Source organism: Excalfactoria chinensis, chromosome 4 (assembly GCF_039878825.1).
Source record: "Excalfactoria chinensis isolate bCotChi1 chromosome 4, bCotChi1.hap2, whole genome shotgun sequence".
In the NCBI taxonomy this organism is placed as follows: Eukaryota; Metazoa; Chordata; class Aves; order Galliformes; family Phasianidae; genus Excalfactoria; species Excalfactoria chinensis.
The window spans coordinates 83,272,234-83,284,164 of record NC_092828.1 but is presented as its reverse complement, the minus strand read 5'-3'; positions in this window follow the sequence as shown (position 1 = coordinate 83,284,164).

Here is an 11,931-nt window from a genome sequence, read left to right as displayed (position 1 = left end):
CGTCTTCAAGCAACAGAAACTCTGTGTAAATGCAAAACCTTAGGTGAGTATCCTGAAAGTCATAACAACAAACACAACTAAAGAAAGGGAAGAAAACAACTACAAGAGAACTAAAATCTGGGAGGGTGCCATAACCAAAGCTTAATGAGTGGGGAAGGCAGGGGTGTCGGAATATAATAACTTACTTCTTGGGAAACACTCCAGAGGCACAGCCAGTAGAAACCAAGGAGTCATTTTGAATTGAGTAAGACCAAGCCTACAAATGAGTACAATGCTATTATCAAGTATGCTGAACTGAGTCCCTCACTCTCATTAGCAGTTTATGAAATACAGGCTTTGACTACCGTAAAGCAGAAAGGAAAGCTTTCAGCTCAGTCCAACTTTCATTGGGGTAACTTTACATACTAACATACCATACTGTTATGTGATCTCTAATGGAATTATTATTGGGTGTACCTTCCTTCACAAGGGGACAAAAGCCATGCTGTTTGCCATGCCTAATATATCAGGTAGAGAAATGTCTCCATCAATGCTTTCCTTTTTGTAGTATCTATTCCTGTAGGTTACAGATACTCTCAGAAATGGCTTATCCGAGCCAGTGGGACTTCTCACATGAACAAAAGCAACCTCACCTTAAGTAATAACACCATAAAAATCACTTGTTAAATGACACAATCCTAAGAGTAAAAGGAAAAAGAAAACCATACTTTAAGACCTGCCACAATATACAGCATGTAGTGGTACTTCTCCACGTCACCAAACAAACGACGCTATTGAGACGCTATAACAATAATGTAGCCAAATACATCTAAATTGTAAAAGAAAAAAAGAAAAGCCATCCAAAAGAATACAGATGACATAGACACCGTTATTACCAACATGCAGATCTTCTACAGCGCTTCTCATAGCTAGATTTTGAGTCCTTATAACAGAAATGAGTGATTTTACACTGCTTTTATTAAGAGGAGAGCACAGGTTGATTGACTATTTCAGCCCTCACTTGTTTAACAGAAAAGGCAGAAATTGTAGTTGAACTCCATGAATCCCCAAACCCATTATTTCTTTAACCTCCACCACAACATCTCCTCTACAAAGCCAGCAAGTGCATTCAGATTCCCTTCAAGCAGAGAAGAAAGCAGGCACCCCCCCCACCATCCCCAGTTAATCCATAATTGGTTGGAAAGTCCTTTAACCAGGAACTCCATCAGCCATATTAATATCCACAGTTGCCACAAACCTTGCCACTCCTTGGCTTTCTTCCCTCCCACAACCAGACCTTTCCAGCCCAGAGGCTCTTTCCCTCTGGCACAAGTTTCTCTGAGCATCCACACCTCCAGCCCATCCTCTCAAATTAACAGCATCCAACCCCAGAACCAGTATGATTATTTTGTGCAGAGGAGACAGTCCTATAAGGCATATGGGACCACTGTAGCTGATATGTTTTGACATATGAAACATACGTATTTCATGTAACGCTGTAGGTTATATGGAAATTTGCTTTAAGCTTTGGGATGAGGTTGGCTTTCTTTTTTTATCGCCTGTTTTGGTTTTATTTTTCTTTCTTTCTTTCTAGTGCTGCTTTTGTGGAAATTGACCCTGGATGTTGGAATGAATTGTTCATTGTGTAACTTGGTCACTTGTAGTCTGATGAATGGAGCTGGAGCAAGACAGTACCTGACTATTCCTAGTGTAAAAAAACTGTGGTTGCCTTCCTTACCAGAGCACCAAGGAAGTGCCCCAGCTGTGTGCACAGCTTAAAATGACACCAATTCTGAAGAAGAGATTTGTATTAGAAGAGTCAACACGTGAATCCTTCTAACAAAGGGGTTATAATACAGGCTGCCTTTCTCTTTTGTAGCTTTCAGTGCTCCTCATTTCTTGGCTCTTTGCTCATATATAGTATTTCTTTACGATCTAAATTACACCTTTGTGTCCAAACTTGTTTAACTAGTATTCTTCCTTGCTAAGTGAATGCTGAAGAATGGGGGGCAGGGGAAAAGAGGAAACACCGTTGGTAGAAAACAGAGTGAGCCAATGGGAGTTGCATTCACCCAAATGCTTAACCCATGGGAAGACTGTCTTGTGTTCATTTACACTCAGTGACATGCACTCAGGGCTCAGTCCTGTCCTGCGTCAGTAACTGGCTGAGACACAAGACGAGTTATTTGCATTCATTAACCTCAGGAACATTACAGGGAAGTTGGTCGTGCTGTGAAGCAGTTTTTCACTGAAGACTAAAAGGCTACTGACAACACACGTTCAATTAGAAATTCTGATACATTTATCTTGATTGCTACCTGATAAATTGGGCTTTTTAGGAGTCATTGGCTCACTTAGCTAAGAATGCACTTCCTCCACAGGCATGGATTGGCTGATAAATTGGATCTGGATTGCTGAGGGGGAAATAAACCTTAGAGAAGAGTTTGATCTGTGATACTGGCATACAGATTTACTGCCATGGAGATAAGTGTGTGTATGAACACTTACATCCAGTCCTTCCTTATTTACTTAAATCAAGGCCAGATAACGTGTCCAATAGTTCGAATATTTCAAGCACAGTGTTTAAGGACACGGGCACCTGCTTTAGTCCTTTCACTTAGAAAGATAAAGATTGCAAACTCAAAAATGCTACGATCACGTGGCACTGTGAGCCAGGTCAGGGGTTCCCCAGGCATACTAAGGTCACAGGTGATAAAATGGACTGCAAATAGCTCACTTGGTATCTTTGCTCCTAGGTGAGTGGATATTTACCTGCTTGGCACTTGAATATTCTCCCTTAGCAGAAGAAAGTGTCAAGCATTATTATGATGATGAAGGCCTTGGAAGGAAAAAGAAAGAAGAGTAAGCTTTTTAGAATGGCTGATCTGAAAGAGTTTATCCTAACCAGCTTCTGTAGCAGAAGGGTTACTGTAGTGCCAGAAGACCCAGGGTTCTTACAGAGGACAGATCTAAGTGACACTACATACAGCAGTGCCATTCCATTCCCCTCTTGAAACGATCAGACCTCATTAAGGTATTCTCCCTTCTTCTCCAGGTAGAGCAGTGTTCTGCAATCTGACACATCTGATGATCAAAGGTACTTTTTTAACAGCCCTTCTTTGTACTTAATTAGCTTCCTTTTCCTTCTTTGCTAACCCCACCTTGTGTTTTTCCTCCCATCTTTTCTTTTGCCCTCTATCTGTTGGGGTGTATATTATCTCCTCCAGTCTTTGGTATTTCTAAGGTAAATAAACAAAATTCTTCAGGTCACATCTTAGTTCCTCTGGTCATTCTGATATCCCTTCTCTGCTCCTCTTCCAGCCTGAATTTGTCTCCTTTGAACGTGGGTAAATCCAGGCAGAGACAGAGAGAGGAGAGGACAAGGATGCAGCCTTTGAAGACAATCTAAACACTGTGTTTACATCAGAGCCCAAACAGGTGAGCGCATTCTCCAGCCATTTGAAAAGCTGTTGATCGCAGCATGGTGATAAAGCAGAGCCAGCAAGTCTAAAGTTTTTTCCCACCTTAATACACTTACTGATTAAGGCGACAATTTGGTTAACATTTGAAGGCAGTTTCCCAGAGGAGACAAAACGATCTAAACTACATTTGCAGGAGATGAGGTCATATTAGTCGGCTTTGTAGTAAGAGAAGTGTCTAGGAGGAAGTCTAGGTATAAACATTACAACAAGAAAAGAAAGAAAGGAAATACGCTGAAGCGCATAAACCTTTTTGGAAGGACTGATGTTTTTCTGTTGTATTTATTAGGTACCTCTAATCCAGTCTCCTGCCTATGGGAAGAATGGCCATTCTTCCCTCCCACAGGAAACAGAATAGGATAAAACAAAATTGAGATAATTTTGCACAAGACGTTATTTAAATTCCTGGCTTTCATTTTTAAGATGGTATGAGAAGGAGAAATTCAGTCAGATTCCAGCTTTATGAGGCACACTGGAGCTAGTGAGATGTTTACAGAAGAAGGGCAGTCATTTGGGGCTAGTTCTGGTCATCCCATCAACCCTTCTTCATCAGTAACAGAGTCTCATCTGGTGTAAAACTATATCTAATGTTGGAGAGAACAAAGATCCAGGTTGAAGTAAGGACTTGGGTCTTGCTGTATCTACCTGCTTTGCTGAAACTGCCTTTTCCTTTGAGAGCTAGCCAAGAGAAATACGTGATCTTGGTCTCCAGCTGAACCAGGCAGTCAGGCATGTCCTATTTTAACACTGCTGCACTAAGCATTTCTGTTGGAAGGCCTGAGATCAAATCTAATGAATATCCGTAGTAATATGAGTAAAGTTCCTAAAAAGAGAGATTCAGAAAAATAATCCATGCTTGAAAAAAAAAAACCAAAACCAAGCACCAAACTGAAACACTGTTGGAGATGAGAAAAGCAAACAATAGCGTAATATAAAATATGGAGTTTCTAAAACCTTGAAAAGATTTGAGGTTATTGAGAAAATAATAAAGCAAGGTTTTGCCATCTGCAGAGAAGCAATTGTACTGGAAGAGGTAGATAAAAGGTATTCATATTTCTGAAGTATGAGATGGAGCTTTGATATGGTTTAGCACTTCAAATTCCCTGCTGGTGGAAAACAGCATATAGCTCATCTCTTCCTGTCTGTGAAACACTCATTCTTGCCAGACTAATACCAAGAAAATATAAGATATTTGTCTGGAAAAATATACAATTCCTTCTCATTTCTTCTGCTGAAACTGCTTTTGAGATGACACTGGAAACTGAAGACTTGACAGAGCCATGAAAATACGTAATCACAGCAACTAATAGCTCCAGATCCACCTCTGCCTGAGTCCCATGGCTGGGCAATATGGCAGGTCTTCCCCATAAACCACAGGCTGGTGATGGTGATACAAAACCCTTCACTAATGAAACAATAAAGCTCTGCGGTCATCCAAACCCTGCTGCTGTCCCTCTGCAGCTGTCTATGAGCCAGTCCCCTGTATCCTCAATGGATATAAAAATCATTAAAAAGCTCTCCAGTGAGACTGCAGGATGAAATTTCTCACTGCTGTTGGAATCTTCCAGGCTCTGAGGTTGTTGAACATGCTGATTTTGTCTGAGGAAGAATTTACAGGTGAGGTCGATAAGAGGTGTTTGTGTTTATGTTAGCTATTTCCTTTTCTCCCTTCAGCCCATTCCTTGTGCATCTATCTATTCCTGCTGTTTGTATTGACTGATATGTACCCAGACACCATGTAACCAACATACACAACATCTAAGCCATAGAAAATCACAACAGAAATTCCAGTTTCAGAGCAGGCTGGTGAGAAAGAGCCAAAGTTCAAGCTTACTTGTGGAAGAAAGATAGCAAGTGTAATTGTTTGACAAACACTACCTCAGTTCCCCACCCGTCTAATGAGATGCCAAGCTTGGTTTGTGTACATGCAAAGCTGAGATGAGCACGAGCCTTGGAACCTATTCAGTCACACAGGTCACACTCAGACGACCTCCAAACCATTTGTGGATGTAACTTCTCTCCTCTCCTCTCCTCTCCTCTCCTCTCCTCTCCTCTCCTCTCCTCTCCTCTCCTCTCCTCTCCTCTCCTCTCCTCTCCTCTCCTCTCCTCTCCTCTCCTCTCCTCTCCTCTCCTCTCCTCTCCTCTCCTCTCCTCTCCTCTCCTCTCCTCTCCTCTCCTCTCCTCTCCTCTCCTCTCCTCTCCTCTCCTCTCCTCTCCTCTCCTCTCCAGACTTAGAGGCTCCGTCCTCAGCAGTGCATCAGGGCAGATCTTCTGCCAGCCTGCGCCCAGGGAAACTCAGTGCTTACACAATGACAGCCTATGTTTCTGACTCAGACCCTCCGGGCCAGGGCTGGCACAAGCCTTACATCTGCGTGTGCTGCTGTGGTCACCCCAGGCAAGAAGAGCAGCTGGGTGCCTGTGGCTGGGTGAGAGAAATGACCTCGAGGTGTGCAGTGTCTGCCAGGAGCTGCAGGGTGACTCCTCCATGCCCTGTCACTGCCTGCCCTTTGACATCTATTTTCTGTAGTGGGATTACTGGTCTTTGCAGTTGCTGAAGAAACCAAGCTGCCCGAACAGCACTGAAACCCATCAGGCTGCTTGTCATGGCAATGGGGCCAGCCCTGCTCCGAGGCCCAGTTTTCAGACTTCAGTGATGATTGGAGCCCTCTTTCCTGGGCATCTCCAAGGGGGTCCAATGGTGCCCTACATAAGGTAGAGGCAACACATGGGCACCTGGGGAGTGCTGGCAGTGGTGGCTCTTTGCTCATCCCCCTTTCTCTTCAAGAAGTAGGCTGGATATTAAGCAGCAGCCTTCTGATATTAGGAGTCTCACGTATACATTCCAGCTGTGTTTGCAAATGAAAATCATTATCTGGATAAAACACCATTACAGCCTAAAAATCACTGGGAGCGAACCATAGCAAAATGCTGCTTTCTCTATCTTTCGTTATTCCTGTAGCCCTTTTTTTACGACAAAACACTTGGTTAAAACCAGGGATTGGTTCTCATTCAACAAAGGAAATCTTTTTAAGAAGTAATTATTTTCCCTCTCACTGTTTTGAGGGAAGAAAGAAGCCAGGTAGCAGCTGTGACCTAAGCTAAGACCTATTCAGATCTTGTCAGACAACACGTTGACTTAGTTCTCGTTCAAAATGAGAAAACACCACTGATTTCCTTATCGTGGCATTTTATTTTCTGCCATTGTGGCACCTCTGTCAGTCCTATTTCTTTGTTTTTCCTCTTTAAAAAGCTCTAAAACTGTAACATTTTTGTGCCTGTATGCTTTCTGTGGCTTAGATGCGATGAGAAAGGAAATATTGCTCCTAAACCTCTGTTAAACTACACTGCCAATATCTTCCTACTGCATCCCCATGCTGTTTTTTCCCTGCTCCCAAGCCACCCATAGGGCCAAGACAGGTGGAAATGTGGGAGGCCCTGAAGCTAACATTAAGCTGTGTAAAGAGGCAACTCCCAGATACTACCCATTGTTGGGCCCTGTTTTTGTTTCCTGGTTGATTGCTTTCAAAGGTCTAAGGGGTTTTTTAAATAAACTTTCCTTCAGGTTACTTCCATGGAGGAAGCTGATTTATTTACATACAAGAGGCTTGAGTTTAGACACAAATATAACCCAAGATAACCTTTTCTTCTCTGTTTTTAGCCAAAGGGAGTTTATTCAAGGACTTATCAGACCCTCTCTTCCCACACACTTGAGAGCAAGAAGACCACATAAGTGGATTAGCGTGTAGTTACACCTGAGGAGGTCACAGTATAAAGGCCAACCTATGAAAAGCTCAAGACAGTCGGTAAATACTCACACCACAAAGGTCTGACTGCCGTGTCAACAGAGCCTTGTAAAACACCCACTCAACACGAGAGCTGACAACCTTTGAAGCAAAAAACTGGAAACAGGACTGAGTTTGACATTGCAAAGAGAGGAAATCCCCAGGCTGGGCCATAAGAAGCGTGCTGATGCTGGCTGTGAGCTCTTAGCGCATGACTCCACTCCTGGGGGCCAACATGTGCCAGTAAAACCACAGTGGGATGAGGCAGGAATGGCTGTATACCAGTTCTGGGCACAAATGGCAGCTCCAGAGCTGTACCTATGTGGGGACAAATGTCACCTTGCCCATCAGTCCCCTCCAAAACACTCTTAAAATGTTGGGTTTCTCCCCATTCTGCACACAAAGCAAGTCAAAGTTAAGGCTAGGAATGTGTCTACCTTCATAGAGGAACCCTCCAAGGGAAACCAGCCCAAGCTGTGAGATAAACCCTAAATGCCCACTCTTTCACTGCAGCTTTGGATTTATCACTGCCAGCCCCTTTGTGCCTCCACCAGGGCTGGGCTAGAGCTCTAGTGACAAAGGTGGACGTGTCCAACACTTACAGAATATTTTGTGTGTATTTATCACTGGAACTCACCTCTACAACCTAAAGGCAAATAAAATAAAGTAAAATAAAAATAAAAGCTAAAATTGGATCAGATAGAGAGATTACAGTGCTGGGAATTAGATTCAATGTTGTATAACTGGAAATACAAACCAGCATTCCTGGTCTGGAAACATAACTCAAATCCAATCATTTGTCCATTTAGATGTTGCTCAGGAGAATCTGGAAGTTGTTCCAGTAATATAAATAAGAATTTGATGTACTTTATGAAGATTCAAGATATCGTTTGATCATCAAATTCCTTAACTTTCCCTCGGATTAGAAAAGGATTGTGGAAACCACACACTCATAGTTTGGTGTTCTGTTGACTTCACCTCTTGTTTAGGTCCTTCCTTCTTGCATCTTCTTTCTCTCCAGATAAGAGGGAGATTATGAGATGATTTACACAAGAAATCTGTCCCAGAGCTGGAAATAAATGATTCCTTGCACTCCCTCCTTCAGTCTGTCATTCTGCCCAGCCCTGTTCCCAAACCTGCAGTGTACTTTCATGTAGAGTTTGTCCATTTCTCACTGTCATTTCCTTCTCCTTCTCTTACCACCCTTGCTGCGGCCTGGTCCATTTCTGGTATTTAACACAATAAAAAATTAGTTTCTTTCTGTAAGTTGCTGGCCTACAATTTAGCTGAACTACTGCTGTGTATCAAAGCTTCATGCACCAAACACCACTGAACACAAGGGACTCCGGGAGGCACACTGAGATTGGAATACAGATGTAACCAAAGCCACCATTTCTCACTTACAATCTCCCAGGGCTTTGCTGCTTGGCAGTGAGTGCTGAGGAGCTGAACTGGATGGCAGCTGCTTCCAGTGTGCCAAGAAGTTGGCACCTGGTAGAGGAAGTGTAATATTCAGCATGACATTCTTCATATCTTGGCCATGGAGCAGTCACCTCCGATCCCTACAGACACCTTATTTGCATTGATAACAGAAACGTGTCTATGGAAAGCACTCACCACTCTGGCTTAAAAAGCCCAACTGCACAGTCACAAGCAGAGTGAAGGAGTGTGAGTCAGTGCTCCAGCAGGCAGAGCACACAGCCATGACTAAGATCCTTGGAAGGAAAAAAAAAGTTGGCAGGTTGATGCCTAACCCAGGAACAAGAACCTTTGAATCATCATCTCTCAAAGCATCCAGAGCAGAATCAAGTTAGGTGCCAGGTTTCTGTGCTGAGAAGGAAGATCCGAGCTGCACTCCCTTCGCTTCAGCGATGGAAGGTTCATTCATTACACTTTCAGATGCATCAAACGTGCAATATCTGGGGAAAAGTATACACAGAATCCTCCTTTGCAATACCCTCTTCCCTGGGCCATCCTTCTTCCCTGTCCTTATCATGTGCTGTAGAATTACAACCCAGTAATCATCTAAAGACATGAAGACTTGGAAATACATTTTATGGGATGCTCATTGTCTAACGTTATATAGATGCCCACCTTCTCTGACACCATTCCAACTGATGCAACAAAATACATTCTTGTAAGGAAAAACTAGGATGAGATTCAGCACAGACATACAAAAAGGCTGTAGGAAGACCCAGCAGTGTTTGGTGTCAGCCTACATGGGAGTGGTGCCCATTCTTGTGCTCTATTTCGTCACATCACTGTGGCATCCAGGTCAAGCTTGGCATGAGTTTCAATCTTGTCTTATTAAATGTATCAACATCAATTACACTTTAGTTATTTGCTCTTTTAGTTATGTTTCTGTTTCTGATGTTGATTTTCTTCTGTAGGTACACGGCAGTGAAAACATTAAATGAACCTGAAGTGAGCTTAAGCCAATGCAGCGTAATCACAGTTTATCTGTTGTACCATAAAAATGATACGAGATCACACACAGTGCTGAGAGCAGATTGTGTAAACAAAAAGAAGTGTCTTATACAAGCTGCTATGGTGTTCTTCATCAGGAAGCTTTCATTGCTGTCAAGTTTATTTAGCCATTAAACTAGCTAGGGGTGTTCAGCTTGAAGAAGAGAAGGCTCCAGGGAGACCTCATTGCAGCATTCCAATACTTAAAGCTTATAAACAGGAGGAAGGTGTGCTTTTATATTACATCTGATAACGTAGAACAAGAGGGAACTGTTTTAAGCTGAAAGAGAGGATGTTTCGATTGGAGGTAAGGAGGAAACTCTTTACTTGGAGGGCAGGGAGGCCCTGGAAGAGGTTAAGCAGAGGAACTGTGGATGCTCTCTCCCTGCAGGTGCCCAAGGCCAGGTTGGATGGGGCCCTGGGCATCCTGAGCCCTGATGTAATGCTTGGGAACCCTACCCATGGCATGGGATTGGAAATGGATGGCCTTTGAGGTTCCTTCCAACCCAAGCCATTCTGTGACTCTATGATCTTGACTTCCATCTGTAGCAATCAATACTCCTTCTACTCAATGTGATCATTAATTTTGCACAAAGCAATGCACATTGCTGTGTTCAAACCGAACAGCGGGCAATCATCACAGACTGTTCAAAACACTATAATGACAAAAGAAATTGTTACTGCATGGAGATTTGGATTAGGCTTTTGGCAAGGAAATACTTCTAAAGGTCACTTAAGATTACAGAACGGTTACCAAAGGCAGGGAAAGAGCAAGGTGACCGTTTCCAGGAAAGAGGTGGGGAAAAGACCGGAATAAAAAGAGTCAGAGCAGAGCTATTCATTCTACTACCAACTGGAATCCCCCAGTGTAGAAATGGTCTGACCCAAATGAGTGGCAATCACTACAGGGCCAAGGAACAGCAAACAGAGTACACAATAGGGCACTGCCAACAGAAATGGCACTGCAGGACCAGGGTTTCATCACTCCAGAAAAGACTGAGCAATCCCATGGGGAATACTGGAACAGCTGCTCTTGCCCTTGAGGCATATGGCTGAATCCATGGCAACTGCCAAAGGCAAATGCTGTAGAGAGCGAACTGGAGGAACCCATCACCTGCCCTTATGGTGAGGGGCGCAGGCATCTTGGTAGTGCTGTGAACAGAGCAGTTTCAAGGCCAAGTTCAGAAACTCTAACAGTGACTGGTAGCTACCAAATGAAATCCCCTGAACCAGATGTCTTACTTGCTTTGTGATTTCATCTTCCTGTGCACCACATTGCTAAGAAAAGCTGTGGGTCCGCTCATTAAAAAGCGTCCCAAGTTCTGTGTTCCTGTAAAAATTACATTTAAAAAGCCATGAAATGCTTGATTTGGTGAATAATAACAATAATAATAAGGTTGTTCTCATCTTTAGAAGTGAAGCCTACCATAAAGTTGTTTCATAGCAAACTGTCAGCTCTTGGTGATTCCAAAGAAAAGAATTCACAACATCCCAACATTTCTAAACAGAAGGTTTTATTGTTACTGTAACTGCAAAATCAGGTGAGATAAATGGAATTACTGGCACAGTTTCGTATTTCTCAATGCATATAAAGCTCTCACAAACTTTGATACTGAAAACATACGGCTCGCTAGACAGAGCATCAAGCTTGAAACTAAGAACACCCATTGGAGTCTGACACTGCTGCCCAATTTGCATCTTCATTCTGCACCCACAGCTGGCAGTGAGGATGTAGGAGGCTGGGACATGCCAGGAATGCAGACGCTCATCTTGAGAGGGCAACTTGTTCTTTCTCTTTCCTCTTACATAAAACAGGGAGGACAATACTGTGTTACGTATCTCACCTAAGGTTATCTCTGCATAGCATTCTGCAGTGCAGATCAAGTCGAGACCTCCCACTTGTCTGATTCTTCAGTAGGACTGGTACAGTGTTAAAAGCTGTGTGTGATTAGCTCAAAAGGATGCATATACAAGTATGTGTAGTCTTCAATCCCAATAACTGGTGAGCCTAAACACAGCCCAGGGCCTGTGCTCCATCTGAATGCAGCTGGGTGAAGAGGCAGATGCTTCTCCATTGTTCAACCAAAATGCATGTCTCAACCTCCTTCTTTACCTCACCCACCAGCAAATCTGCCTGAAATTTGTATTTCCAGCCTCAGACTGGCAGTTCCAGACCTGATCAGATGTGGGATGCTTTATCAGAAGGCAAAGCTTGCTTGTGTGCC